Genomic DNA, 12,733 nt, shown 5'->3' on the forward strand with positions numbered 1-12,733 from the left:
TGCACATGATTGTTTTTCAAAATCCTGCCCACTGTGATTCAACCAATATCCTCTGTGCGCTCTTATAGAGGGTAAGCTCTTCAGTACCTCTGATTCTTGCAATAGCTCAGCCTCTTTCCTGGAGGTGATGTCAATCCTCTGAGATGACTACACAAGTGTAAAGACTTCAATCTGCGCCTCTGCCTCATCTAAAGCTGAACCCATCCACACCATTGTGTCCATTTTCTATGAGTGAGTGAGTTCGAGCAGCATGGGGGTGGCGAGTGTGTTTGTATGGGTGTGCATTTGTTTGTGTGTGTGTGCGTTTGGATCAAGTGTGCCTGTCCAAGAGGTTGCCAACTGGGATTAAGGGAATGTGAATCAGTGAAGGACCACCGTGGTAGTATCCAGTAGTGTTGAGAGTGTAACCCCCCCACCCCCCACCACAACCTTCCCAACCACCACCACTGCTGCCATCACTTCCACCCCTGTGTTCTCTCTTTCACCACCCTGCCCCTTCTTTTCTCCCCCCACCATACATGTCCCTTGTCTCTGCCTCCAGCTTTAGCACTTCCTAGTTTAGTTCTGCCTGAGCGCAGAGCAGCTTTCTCTCCAATTTAGTGAGTGGCAGGGAAGATGCAGACTGACACCATACTGATTCAGTGGAGTGTTCACTGATGTGTGTGTCTGTGCGTGTGGGTTGGGTCTCGACACACACATACTCCAAAACCAGAGAAGAAAAAATTAAGAAGTAAACAGAATTAAAAGTATATGCAGTATATGGTATCTCTCTCTCTCTCTCTCATATATATATATATATATGTTTGTGTTTGTGTGCATGTGTGCGTTTGAGAATGAAGTAATTTGTCACAGTAGCAGCTGAAAAGTATCTTGATCTTCCTAAAATAATCAGTACCTATTGGGACATGACCCTGTGTGTCTTTCCTAATTAGTAACCCATTCATGTTAGACAATACAAAGACAAAAAGAGGCTTTAAAAAAATCTTATCTTCCATCAGCTGCAATGGCATATCTCTAAATCCCCTCTTTTCATAGCGGAGACTGGTGTTTGCACAAGGGCTGCTTCCATGTGAAGTCTGTATGTGTAAAAAGCTATAGCTCTCTATGAGAAGGCCAGCTCTCAGTCTTCAGGGTGCCATCCTGTGGCAACATCAGAAGAAATGTCAAAGATTTTGAAGGCTTGGTTAAATACGACTGGATTTCTTTGCCTTAAACCTTCAATGACATTTTTGGCTGTTGGAAAGGTCAGCATGCAGCTCCTGTGAAATGCTAGCTCTTTTGGGGTGAACTTCAATACAGGATAATAAATCCCTCTCTATTTTTTCTTCCATACTTCAGCACTGGCCCTGCCACAATAGTCTGTCACCTACTAACAAAACACACATTTGATGTATATATTACTCTCTATAATACTCTCTATGTGATAAATATTCTAGTCCTAAAGCAATGATGATACATTTTTGTGGAATTCTACCACTTCGCCAAAAAACTGAGATATTAATAAGTGAGCAATGTTTTTGTTTTGTTGTTTTTTTTTAAAAAAAAAAAGAAGATATTTTCAGCCAATTTTTAAATGCATTACCTGCTAAATAATGACTGTTTTTCGTCTGCAAGGGTTTATTCATCACGGTCGACACTTTTTTGGCTACGAAGCTAACCCTAAGTTGTGTTGACCATTTTTGTAAAATAATAAAATTAAGCCTTTATGTCTTTATGACTACAAACTGGAGGCCTGGGCCAGGCTCAGTTAAAGATTATTCTGTAAAATAGCTATTGTTAGGCTATATCATACATTAACAATCATTATTTAAGTATTGTAAATGGGACAAGCAAGATATTTTTCATCCTTAATCTTTGAAACAGGATATTGGCCAGCTTGTTTCTGAAATTTTTATAAAATGTCACGAGGTTCCTCTGAGAGCAGAAAAGCAAAATGTTGAGTTTAGTTTACAGATTGTCTTTAAAAAACCATCTTTTGAGACAAGACGGATGAACTTCCCCTGACAGGACCATGAGCATTTCAGAGTGTTTTATAACTGAACTGGTTCCTTTTGACAGTAAGTGTAAGCAATCATACAACTTATTACATTATGATGATTAATTACAGTTTTTTAAAAAAAGATGTAGGGGTGTCATTACGTTCCACAACAATGCTCCATCACCTTTTCTATTTCCTGTACTTGCAGTTTGGACAACCCAAGGGATATTTATATAAGCAAGTAAAGCCAGTAACATGTAATGTGTCCATTGGAGGAACCATTAAAATTGTTAAGATATGTTTTGTTCTTGCTCCAGGATCATTTCCATGGTTTACTCTTTTGTTTTGTGTTTTGCGTCACTTTTATTGCTCTCGCCACATAATGAGCACTAACTCTGCCTCTTCTCTTTCTGTGTGTACATAATCTAGATGTTATTCACCAAATCTTCTTTGTCTGTGTCCTTAACAGTCACAGACTGTTTTCGTGTTGTTTTGCCTGATTGCTCCTTATGTGCCAAGTCGGACTCAATTTATGTAGCGAACTCCCACTCCAGCTGACTAATACATGTAAACTAACCATCTCTAATAAATAAAATAAATAACACCACAACCCTGTGTGTGTATGAGAGAGAGAGAGATGTGAAAAATCTAAACATTTAATTAATACCAGAATAAGAAACCATTAATATCTTCAACTGAAAAAATTTGTTTAGATGTTGTTGTGTCTCTGTGTTTGTGTAAGGGTTCTTGACTGGCTTGCTAAATTACATTCAGTACAGCTGTATTTACTTGCATGTGCAACTTGAAAACAACAGTTGTCTCAAGCCACTTTATGAAGACTCAACAATTGTATGATCCCCTGTAATCAAGCAATTGGCAACAGGGGAAGAAAAAAACTCCCTTTTAACAGGAAGACACATCTGACAAAGCCAGGCTCAAAGTGGCATGCCATGTAGTCCAACTTTATGGCAGTAGATGAGGAAAAAGAGAAGAGAAACAAAGAAAGAGACAAGGACAATATATGATCTATGTCAGTGAGTCGACAGAGGTTCAAGAAAGTTGAAGTAGTTGAAAGGAAGAATTCAGGTTTATTTTATTAACTCTAGGCTGTTTGGTTTTGCTGCATATTGAGTGAACATTTTAAGACAGCTCACTGTGGGGATTGGCTCACTGTTTGGAGGCAGTCTCTAGTGGCCATCGGAAGAATTGCAGGTTTGGAAACTTTCACAATAGCTTGTTTTTCTGCCAGGCTTGCAAGTTGGTTTAATGTTAAAAAGACAGCATTGTACACAAAAGAAAAAAAAATATTGGTGGCTGAAATTCTGTTTCAGCTGTTTCAGGGAGTTCATATTGACAGACAGATTTAATTGGGAAAATAAAATTTTTGAAATGTCCTTTTTTAAATGTTTTGGTTACATTACATTACTTTCCTTAAAATTAATGCAGTAGATTACTTAATCAACTGTATTATAATTAGTGAATTTAGCACAGTAAAGCATTATATTAGTGCATTACTGAAAAATGTTAAAAACGAAAAATGTAGTAATACTAAAGCATTACTTCACAATGCAATATACCCAAAACTGGTTGCAGCATTGAAGCCAAACTTTCCCTATTTCTGGTTTGTGTCTGAGTTTTCTGTGTTTCACGCAGGTCAGAGAGTAAAAGGCGGGTGTTTGCAGACAGGTCAGCATCTTCCATGCAGGTCAGTTTGTGATTATCAGAAATGGGCAATAACCCGTTACTGTAATCTGATTACGTTTTCAAGTAATGAGCAAAGTAAGGGATTACTATTGCAAGAAAAGTAATTAGATTACTGTTACTTTCCCGTAAGTAAGCTGTGTTACTGCATTACTAAACTGTCATGATTTTGTTTGTGAGAGTGTCTCGTGACAATGACGTAAGAACGTGTGATGTCAGTGACAGCAACAGACTTGTGTAGATCAACAATGGATAATATGGAGTGTGGGAGAGAGTATGAACATGTAGCATTTAAAGCTTGGAAGTACTCACATTACTTTGGGTTTGATTCTGTAAAAAGTGACAAAAACATTAGTGTCTGCTGTACACTCTGCGTGGGAAGAAAACGTCTTTCTACAGCGAAAAATTAAACTTCAAATCTAACCAAGTACCGAGCACACTGCCACGGGAATGTGAAATTCACAGAGAAACCCCCACATTCCCCCACTGATATGACCGCTGCGGCACCGGACAAACCCCCACTCCTGCTAAACAGGTGAAAATAGATTTAAGAGCGACAGGACTCAGTGTTGCTGAATCTTTGATTTTATTTCTTGTTTGCTGTGTTTTACTATTTGAAAGAGTGAGTGTATGTATATGTATGTATATGCTGGAATATGCAGAAAATAGGTTTACATGTTAAACATATTTCTTCCAGTCAGAGACTGTTGCATATAATTCAATTTTTGCTTGATGCAATGTGCTTTACTTATTCAGGTTGTGTATCATGTTTTAAAAAGTAACAAAGTAATAAAGTAACTAATTACTTTTGAAAATAACAAATCTGTCTCCGGACTCCGGAGTTATGTTTTAACAGAGACGGTTTATTTACAAGATCTTCAGTGTCCAAAACTCCACAGAGAAGTCCGCCATACACCGTCTTCCTTGTTTTAAGTTCAGCAAACGGTGGCCCGCTGCCTCTGTTCCGGTGCCCCTTTCAAAAACACTTTTAAACTTTGAGAGAAAATCAGCATAGGCAATCTCCGGGTCGGTTCACAACACTGCTTGAGCCCAGTTTAAGGCTTGACCGCGGAGTAACTGTACAGAAAAGGCCATCTTTGCTCCATCACTTTCATATGTCCGCCGCAGTTGCCTAAACTGCAACGTAATCTGTGTTAGGAAACCAGCACACTTGTGGACTCACCAGCAAACGGCTCCGGTGACGGTAGAGCTTGTTCTGGAGGTTCTGCGGAAGCGGGGGTTGGTAGCGTGGAGGGTTCCGGGGTTGGCGGCTGTGAAGGAGCAGACGGGGGAGGCATAGTGGGACCTGGCAGAGGTCTGTGCTGAGCGAGAGCCTGAGTGAGTGCGAGCAACTGATGGTTAATGTGTTGTAGCATCTGCTCGTGTCGCTCCAACAAGGCTTTAGGAGAGGGGGCGGATTGCTGAGCCGAGTCTGCTCGATCCATGGTATGGCTGGATTGTTATTGTCACGGGTTGCTCTGAGGATCCACTTGCAGGACTCCGGAGTTGCGTTTTAACAGAGAGGACAGTGCGAGGATAGTGCTATATACAAGATGTGAGAGGCAGGGTTCCAGGGCTCCAGGGAAAACAGGGGAATCACACACGTGCTCACTCCAACCTCTCTCTCTCCTTCCACACTCCACACGGGGAAACACGGGGACGGGTCCGGGGAATCTAGAACACAGAGACACACGTTAACTTTCTGAGACGGAGGCACGAAAACTTGGGCTCGACGTGTACTGACTAGAGTCTTCACAACAATCCAGCGTTGAACAGCTGACCTCCTCCCTCTAAAATACCAGCTGGTCTGATGAGGCCGAAGTGTTCCCAATCTAGGAAGGCGTGGGCCGAGGGCATGAACCCACCATGAGTTCCACCCCAGCAAAACAGGAGAGAGGGGGAGAGAGGGAGAGAGAGAGATAGAAAAGGAGAGCCAGGAGTTTGGAGATTATGATCAGCGCCTTGCCGATCCCACAGGTCGTGACAAAATTAATTAAGTAACAGGATTACTTTCTTGGAGACGTAATCAGTAATTAGTAACTAATCACTATTTTCAAGTAACTTAACCAACACTGGTGATTCCACATTTGTCTCTACACCCGAGGTTACCAGGAGGTCGTCGACCGGACTCTCAGCCTATGTGACCCTACAGCCTAAGCTTACACTCCTGAATCAGGTGGTCTCTGCTTGGAGTGGAATGGTGTTTTAATCTACCTGTTTTCATTGTACAAATTGAGAATTTTGATTACCAACAATCAGTCACTTGGGCTATTAGTTCATGTCTGTTAAAAATGTACACACTTTTGTTTTGTATTATTATAAGTTAACGGCAGAGGGTGGAGTAAGTGGATGTAAAAGTTTTAGAGTTTGTGCCTTATAGGAAGCTCTGATGAGTCAGGTAACACAAATATAATGTACAATGTAACGGATTACCGTAATTCCCGGACTACAGAGCACATCTGATTAAAAGCCGCATGCGCTTATTTTAGAAAGAGAATCAATTTTGTACTTGTACAGGCCGCACTGGATTTAAAGCCGAATGCGTTTCACTCGTAATATGAGATATTTACACAGAAATATTACACGTGAGGATTTTTAACGTTTAATTTAATCCGTAAGGTAACATAAACTTTATGGTAACATACAAAAATACATACTGCAAATGCTTTTTCCCCCCCTCGAACAGCGTCTGTAACACGGTTACCTTTAAGTATACGTACGTATCGGTAACACACAAATTACATTGCTCATGGTTTTTTTACGGAACAGTGCACAAACAATATTACAACGTCTCTTAACAACCGGTAAAAATATATACCGTATATATGCTACTTATCAATTTTATTGGTCTACTGGTACCAGGCAAAATGTTTTTGGCCGCATGAAAAAAAATGCATTAGCTGCACGCAGTGTTGGGAAGGTTACTTTTAAAATGTATTCCATTACAGAATACAGAATACATGCCCCAAAATGTATTCTGTAACATATTCCGTTATGTTACTCGATGAGAGTAACGTATTCTGAATACTTTGGATTACTTAATATGTTATCATGCTTTTTACAACTATGTGAATGTACTATTGCTGTGATTTATTACTGTTACTGAAGGTCCGCGGCTCCGAACCCGTAGTAAAGGGACCTCTGACTAATACGGCGGGGTCCCTGTCGGCTCGTAGCCGAAAAATAGCTTTACTTTGTTGTCTGGGTCAACTTTACTTGCGAGAGACAGAGAGAGGCGTTGAAAGGCTGCTCCAACGGAACTTATTGTTTCGGAGGAAAACACAAACACAAGCGTACAGTCGAGTCTTAATAGCGTACTTACAACTGGGCTTGTCAGGCACTCTTCTTGACTGCAGTGGTTATTATTATATTTACATGCTCCCAGCTCCCGTTTTTGCTCAATGACAACTCGTACTTTTCCAATCGCCTTTTTCTCCCTCCTGGCGCTCACAGACACATAACGAGTATAGCAGTCCATTCTCCCTGCAGCACGGACTACACTGCCCATGATGCTACATTCTTTAGAGCTATACCTGTAGCATTCTGCCTATTAGCTTAGCACAACAACAACAACAAAAAGGCGTGAGCGTCACCCTGTAACCATGGCAACCGTAACGCTGCTGCCTGGAACAACAGAACGTTCTGTTGTTCCAGGCAGCAGCGTTAAACAGCTGTCAAACAAAACCGAAACAGTCCTGACCCGCCACGATATGAAACAGGAAAGCACCGCCGTGTAATCCATTTATTTCAACAAAGTAACTGTATTCTAAATACCACCTTTTTACCACCTCATATTTTGTATTTTAAATACGTAACGGCGGTACATGTATTCCGTCACTCCCCAACACTGGCCGCACATCAGTATAAGCCGCAGTGTTCACAGTGTGGGAAAAAAGTAGCGGCTTATGACCCGAAAACTATGGTAGTTTTAATAATGAGTAAGTAGTAAAAATATTTTTAATTAGTTTTTAAAATTATTTAATGATACAGTGACACACCACATATTTCTGTTTTGTGGTTTGAACCATAGGTCATGTGACAAAAACTAGCCCTTCTTCAAGGCAAGAAACAGAAACTCAGTGAAACACAATGAAAGGCCACATATCCCACTTCTGCATGAATCAACATGTTATTGGTGAGGGAGCAGCACTGCAGTGCGTTCCACAAACATGTAATTAAAATATGATCACGCACCTGCTCATTGGTTTACAGTCACTTTTCATTAGTTGCAGTTGTTTTCACTGCTGTGACTGCTGTTACTGAGTCACTTTCACTGAAAGAGAACATTACCACAATATTGTAAACAGCTTTCTCACTGGCAAGAAATGATCAGTAACAGTACTGCAACATCAAGCAACAGCTTCCCTCATCACTTTTTTTCCCCTTGGCTTTACCAGAGGACGTTGCACTCCACCATCCACAGTGATGCACAATTACTCCTTCAATATGATGCCACACAAAGACGATTTGGAGAGATGGAGAATCTGATGAAAAGCATTGAACAGGAATTAAATCATGTTTTCCACACCATAGGCTCAGAAAATGGTGCTTGAGACACTGGAGAGCCCAGCAGCGGATTCCAATCTGTGGACTGAAATTGGAAATGAACAGTGGTGGTGTCTCCATTCTGACAGCCTCGTGTCAATAAAAGTCAGTTTCCCTCCATTGCTTCCCATTGCTGACCACATAGGAACGTTTGTTAGCTTACTGTCAGAGCACTGGACAGTTAACAGTGTGCTAACATGCATAAAATAATGATTAGATTCACGAGCAGCGAGAATTTAACGATTAATCTGAATGTACAGCTCGGCAGAGTAAGCGAGGGAAAGGGGAAAACAAAGTCTTTTAAAACCTCCACCTGTGCCCATAAGTGCCATATTATACAGCGGTGAATTGGTCATTTTCTGCATTTAGCGAACAGCACACGACAACTGCACGGGCAAAGGAGATCTTATACTGTGATTTATGGTTCTGGAGTGAATTATGGAAACACTGACCTTCCCTTTACATCCCATCAAACAGATAACTGTGCATGTAAGTTGCTGTTATGATAGAGGCTACACTGTCATGCCCGCTTACATGTTCCAATATAAGCGAATAGCAAACAAGACTAGATTCATATCGGACCCTGCCTTTGATATTAAAGGCAGAAATTTGGCGGTGGCATTCCAGCGCATGGCACTATCATGTTTGAAAAAAATGCGCTAACAAAATGCCATGAGTGGTGGTATCTCACATTTTTCTTTTCCAGCAGAACATCATGACAATACCATCTCAGAGGTTTTTTTTTTTCTTCATATTATTAAAAAAAATCCTCTTCATCTCCCCCACCTTTGTTTGCACTTTCAATTTGCATATCAAAGAAATCCCATCGGGACCTGCTTTGCATATTTACATATGATTAGTAACTTTAAATGAACATGTCAAAAATGGTCGAATTTTCTTTTTTGAATGTGCGAGGACTACCTAGCTTGTATAATTAGTGCCAGCACATGTAACATAGCCAAAAAACAAAACAAGCTGATTTCAAACAACACAAGAGGCACCTTTTATATTGCCTTTCATTAGGCGTACTCAAATATTCCTGTCTCACCTTGGACCTCGAAGCTTGCTAAATGATAACTCCCTTCGAATGATAAAGACAAAAATATGTACTGTATGTTTGTGGTAATATTTCTTTGCAATGACATTAGGTCTCGTAAATTCCATCAGTTTGCTTGTGATGGGAATATTTTTAGATGTACGGAGGAAGAGTTTGAAAAGAGAACAGCTGGGTTCAAGGTCACTTAGTTCTGTGACAAAAACAATCTGTCTGCTTACTGTCATATAGTTCAAAGTCACAATAGGGTAAAGTGATATTCTGTCTTCTTACCTGACAGCAGAGTATGTCTCAATGCTGACATGTTATTCCTCTCATTCTAGAGGCCCGAAGTGAGATCTAAAACCAAATTTAAACATTTTATTTTGCCTGTGTTTTGTCACATGTGGGAGGGATGGGAGGGCCTGTGCCTTCTTATTTGCACCAACTTGAAGCTTGACATGTTTGACGCCTCGTGTGCTTGCGTGTGGATGCTGCGGAGCGTTGTGAAATTGAAGCCAAACTTTTGCCTGCCGAAACTTCTGGAAGGATGAGATCTCCTGCAGGCCGCGGTGAGCGCACGGGGAGCCTAAAAATGAACTAACTATATGATTATTAATTGGAGCCTATTTTGATTCAGTATTCCACGCTGCATATCGTCACGGGTCCTCAGTGGGGTTGTGTCTGCGTATCGGCGTGTTGAATTGGGGGCTGCAGCAGCAGTCTGGAAGGCTCTGCCGTGTGGAGCGCTGCTCGCTACCCGCGCATCGGCATACCAATGAGTGGGGTTAAGAAGGCACCGCTCCTCACGGAGACACCGTTCCTTCAGCAGACCCAATACGCCAAGTCTCCACGGACCTATTTCCAAAAGCTGCTCCTAATGTGGGCCTGTGTCAATCACCCCCACAGACAGTTCCTCCCTCGCTCCCTCTCCAGTCCATATGAAATAGTCATACATTAGGAACCAGGGGAGTACACCTCGCTGTCTAGAAGTCCTCATGTATTCTAATGCTATTCAAAAGCTGTGGGTAGTTAAGTGAAAGACAGCTGCTGGTTGTTGCATCCATTCCTTCTTTTTGGCTTTCAAAGAGTCGGATTTCGACATGCAAGATTTGGGCTGTCTTTTGTCTCTGTTTGTTTGTTTATGAAGAGTCATACTGTGCAGGCAAGAAGAGACTTTAACAGGAAAGACGTCGTTCTGTCAGCCAAAGGACGGGGGCTAGATATTGGATCTCGCCGTGACATGTTTATGTGACAACATCATTTGACAGCTTTGACACTCCATAGACAAACACCTTCAAATGGCTGAGCAGTATACCCACTCAAAAAATATAGGGACACCTTTTTGTTGCCAAATGTACACTAAATTGATGGGATAATGTTGTGTGTGTGTGTGTGTGTGTGTCTGTGCGTGTCTGTGTTTGTTTTCAACAGAATAGGGCTTTGTGTGCATTTCAAACATCATCAGGACTACAAGCCCAAACTTGTAATGTTGCTTCACTGACTGCCACATTAAAACGTAGTGAAGAATATTGAAGAAGATATTCACCTGGAATAAAATTATCCCTTCAAACAGGTAATTAAACTTTAGGTTTGGGGCTTGTATTTTATTTTTATTTTAAATACAGATTGGTGCATTTAATATGTAAGAGCATTATACATTGTAAAATCATTAAGCGGTGGACGATACAAGTAAATAAAACATAAACCTAAAAACGGCCATTAATAAACTTCACAATCTAGTAAGTAATAGGTGCTGTTAGTTATTTAGTCATAATTTAGTCCTGAGGAAAGGACAAAAAAATTCAGGAAAGCACTTAAATGGATGTTTAAATTATTATGTGGAGGCAAATGCAGAAAAAGGATAGCAAACAATAAAATATTATAAAGACATGGGCCTAATATCATTTTTCCGTACATGTATACACTGTAGCGGCTTTTTAAAATATTTACTGGCCATCAAAGCAATTTGTACTACAAGACACATTTACAAACACACTCAAACATCAACAACTATTAATTTATCACAATTAAACCCGCACACACAGACACTTTTTTGCATCAGGGGAAATTTGGGGTTCTTTTCAGGGCCTTCAACAGATTGAACCAATAACTGATTCTAGTATTTCTCTGGCATGACTAAAACTTGCTTGGTATGGACTATTTTCAGCCACATGTAGTGCATTATTGAATCATAAAAGCAGCAAGACAGTGTTGTGGGAGAAAATAAGAGTAGACTATAGTGCCCACATTCAATCTATATTTTTAACAACAATGAAGCTTCACTAATATAAAGCTCCAGAATCCACACATATTACTGCTAAGTAGGATAGATATGATGGAATGGGCTGCTGTTTATATAGAGCTTAACTGATCTTACTGACCACTCAAAGCATTTTACTCTTAAAGCTGTATTTACCTTTACACATATATCCTTACAGCACTTTATTCTATGCATTTACCTACCTTTGGATCCACACCTGGTCAGTTTAAAATGAGTTTAAAAATCTGGCATGCGTGTCTTTGGACTATGAGAGGAAGCAGGAATACTAGGAGGAAATCCATGCAGTCACAGGAAAAATATGAAAAACTTTGGGGAATAATACTGAAAGAGCTTTAAAACATAAGAACAACATAAGAACTTGAACTGAAAAAGTTGACAAAGTAAAGGGGATGATCCCGTCTATCCTGTACTGACTCCTGATTTATCCCGGGGTCTTACATTTCTACAACTAACACATTATCCCGCTGTATGGAGTCACACTGCGAAGCCACAGAGGCAGCCGCTAAGGTTCTCTGCTACCAAGGATCCAATCTCCTCTGGGGTCAGAGTACAGAGGGTTTCCATGGCTGGTCCAATAACACCATGCTTGGTTGAGTGCGGCCCACGCTGGGCCAGAGGTATAGTCACAAGTCCACAGGACGTGAGGTAGGATGAGTAAACCACAGGGATCTGACTGGATTTATTCTCCTACCAGCATCTTTTTTTGGTCAACAGTGAACCTATTGTACAGTTTCAATGCGTTATAAGCAGCAATGTGACAAAAAGAGACAGGAAATAAAGACAGGTAGAGAGAGGATGGTGCTAATAGATAGAGTCTGACAATGACTTTTTTATTTCATCTTATTTTTTTCCAATTCTTTGTAAAACAGCAGGGGAAAAAAAATCAACCACAACAGTAAATGTATCGAGGGCCTTCAAGCAGAAAATTATAAACACTTTGTGAATAGTTTTTGTGCACACTTCCTCATGTACAACTTATCTCAGAAGTTAGTTGAGCATACGTGAAAAGAAGCGGATAAACCAATTAATTGTAAAGATGTGCTATGTAGAGAATGCGGATTCTTTTGAATAGATTCGTTTAAGATACAATGCTGAAGGCTGTTCCTTTGAGAGTATCGTTCTACTCAAAAAATTAACTGGAGTATGCAGCTGGAAAAATTAAACGGCTCCCATTCATTGTTATGATCTGAAA

The sequence above is a fragment of the Aulonocara sp. 'chitande type north' Nkhata Bay genome, linkage group LG23, assembly GCF_057382095.1.
Source record: "Aulonocara sp. 'chitande type north' Nkhata Bay isolate Kocher_YH1m ecotype deep benthic linkage group LG23, A_spYH_male_GT1.1, whole genome shotgun sequence".
Classification (NCBI taxonomy): domain Eukaryota; kingdom Metazoa; phylum Chordata; class Actinopteri; order Cichliformes; family Cichlidae; genus Aulonocara; species Aulonocara sp. 'chitande type north' Nkhata Bay.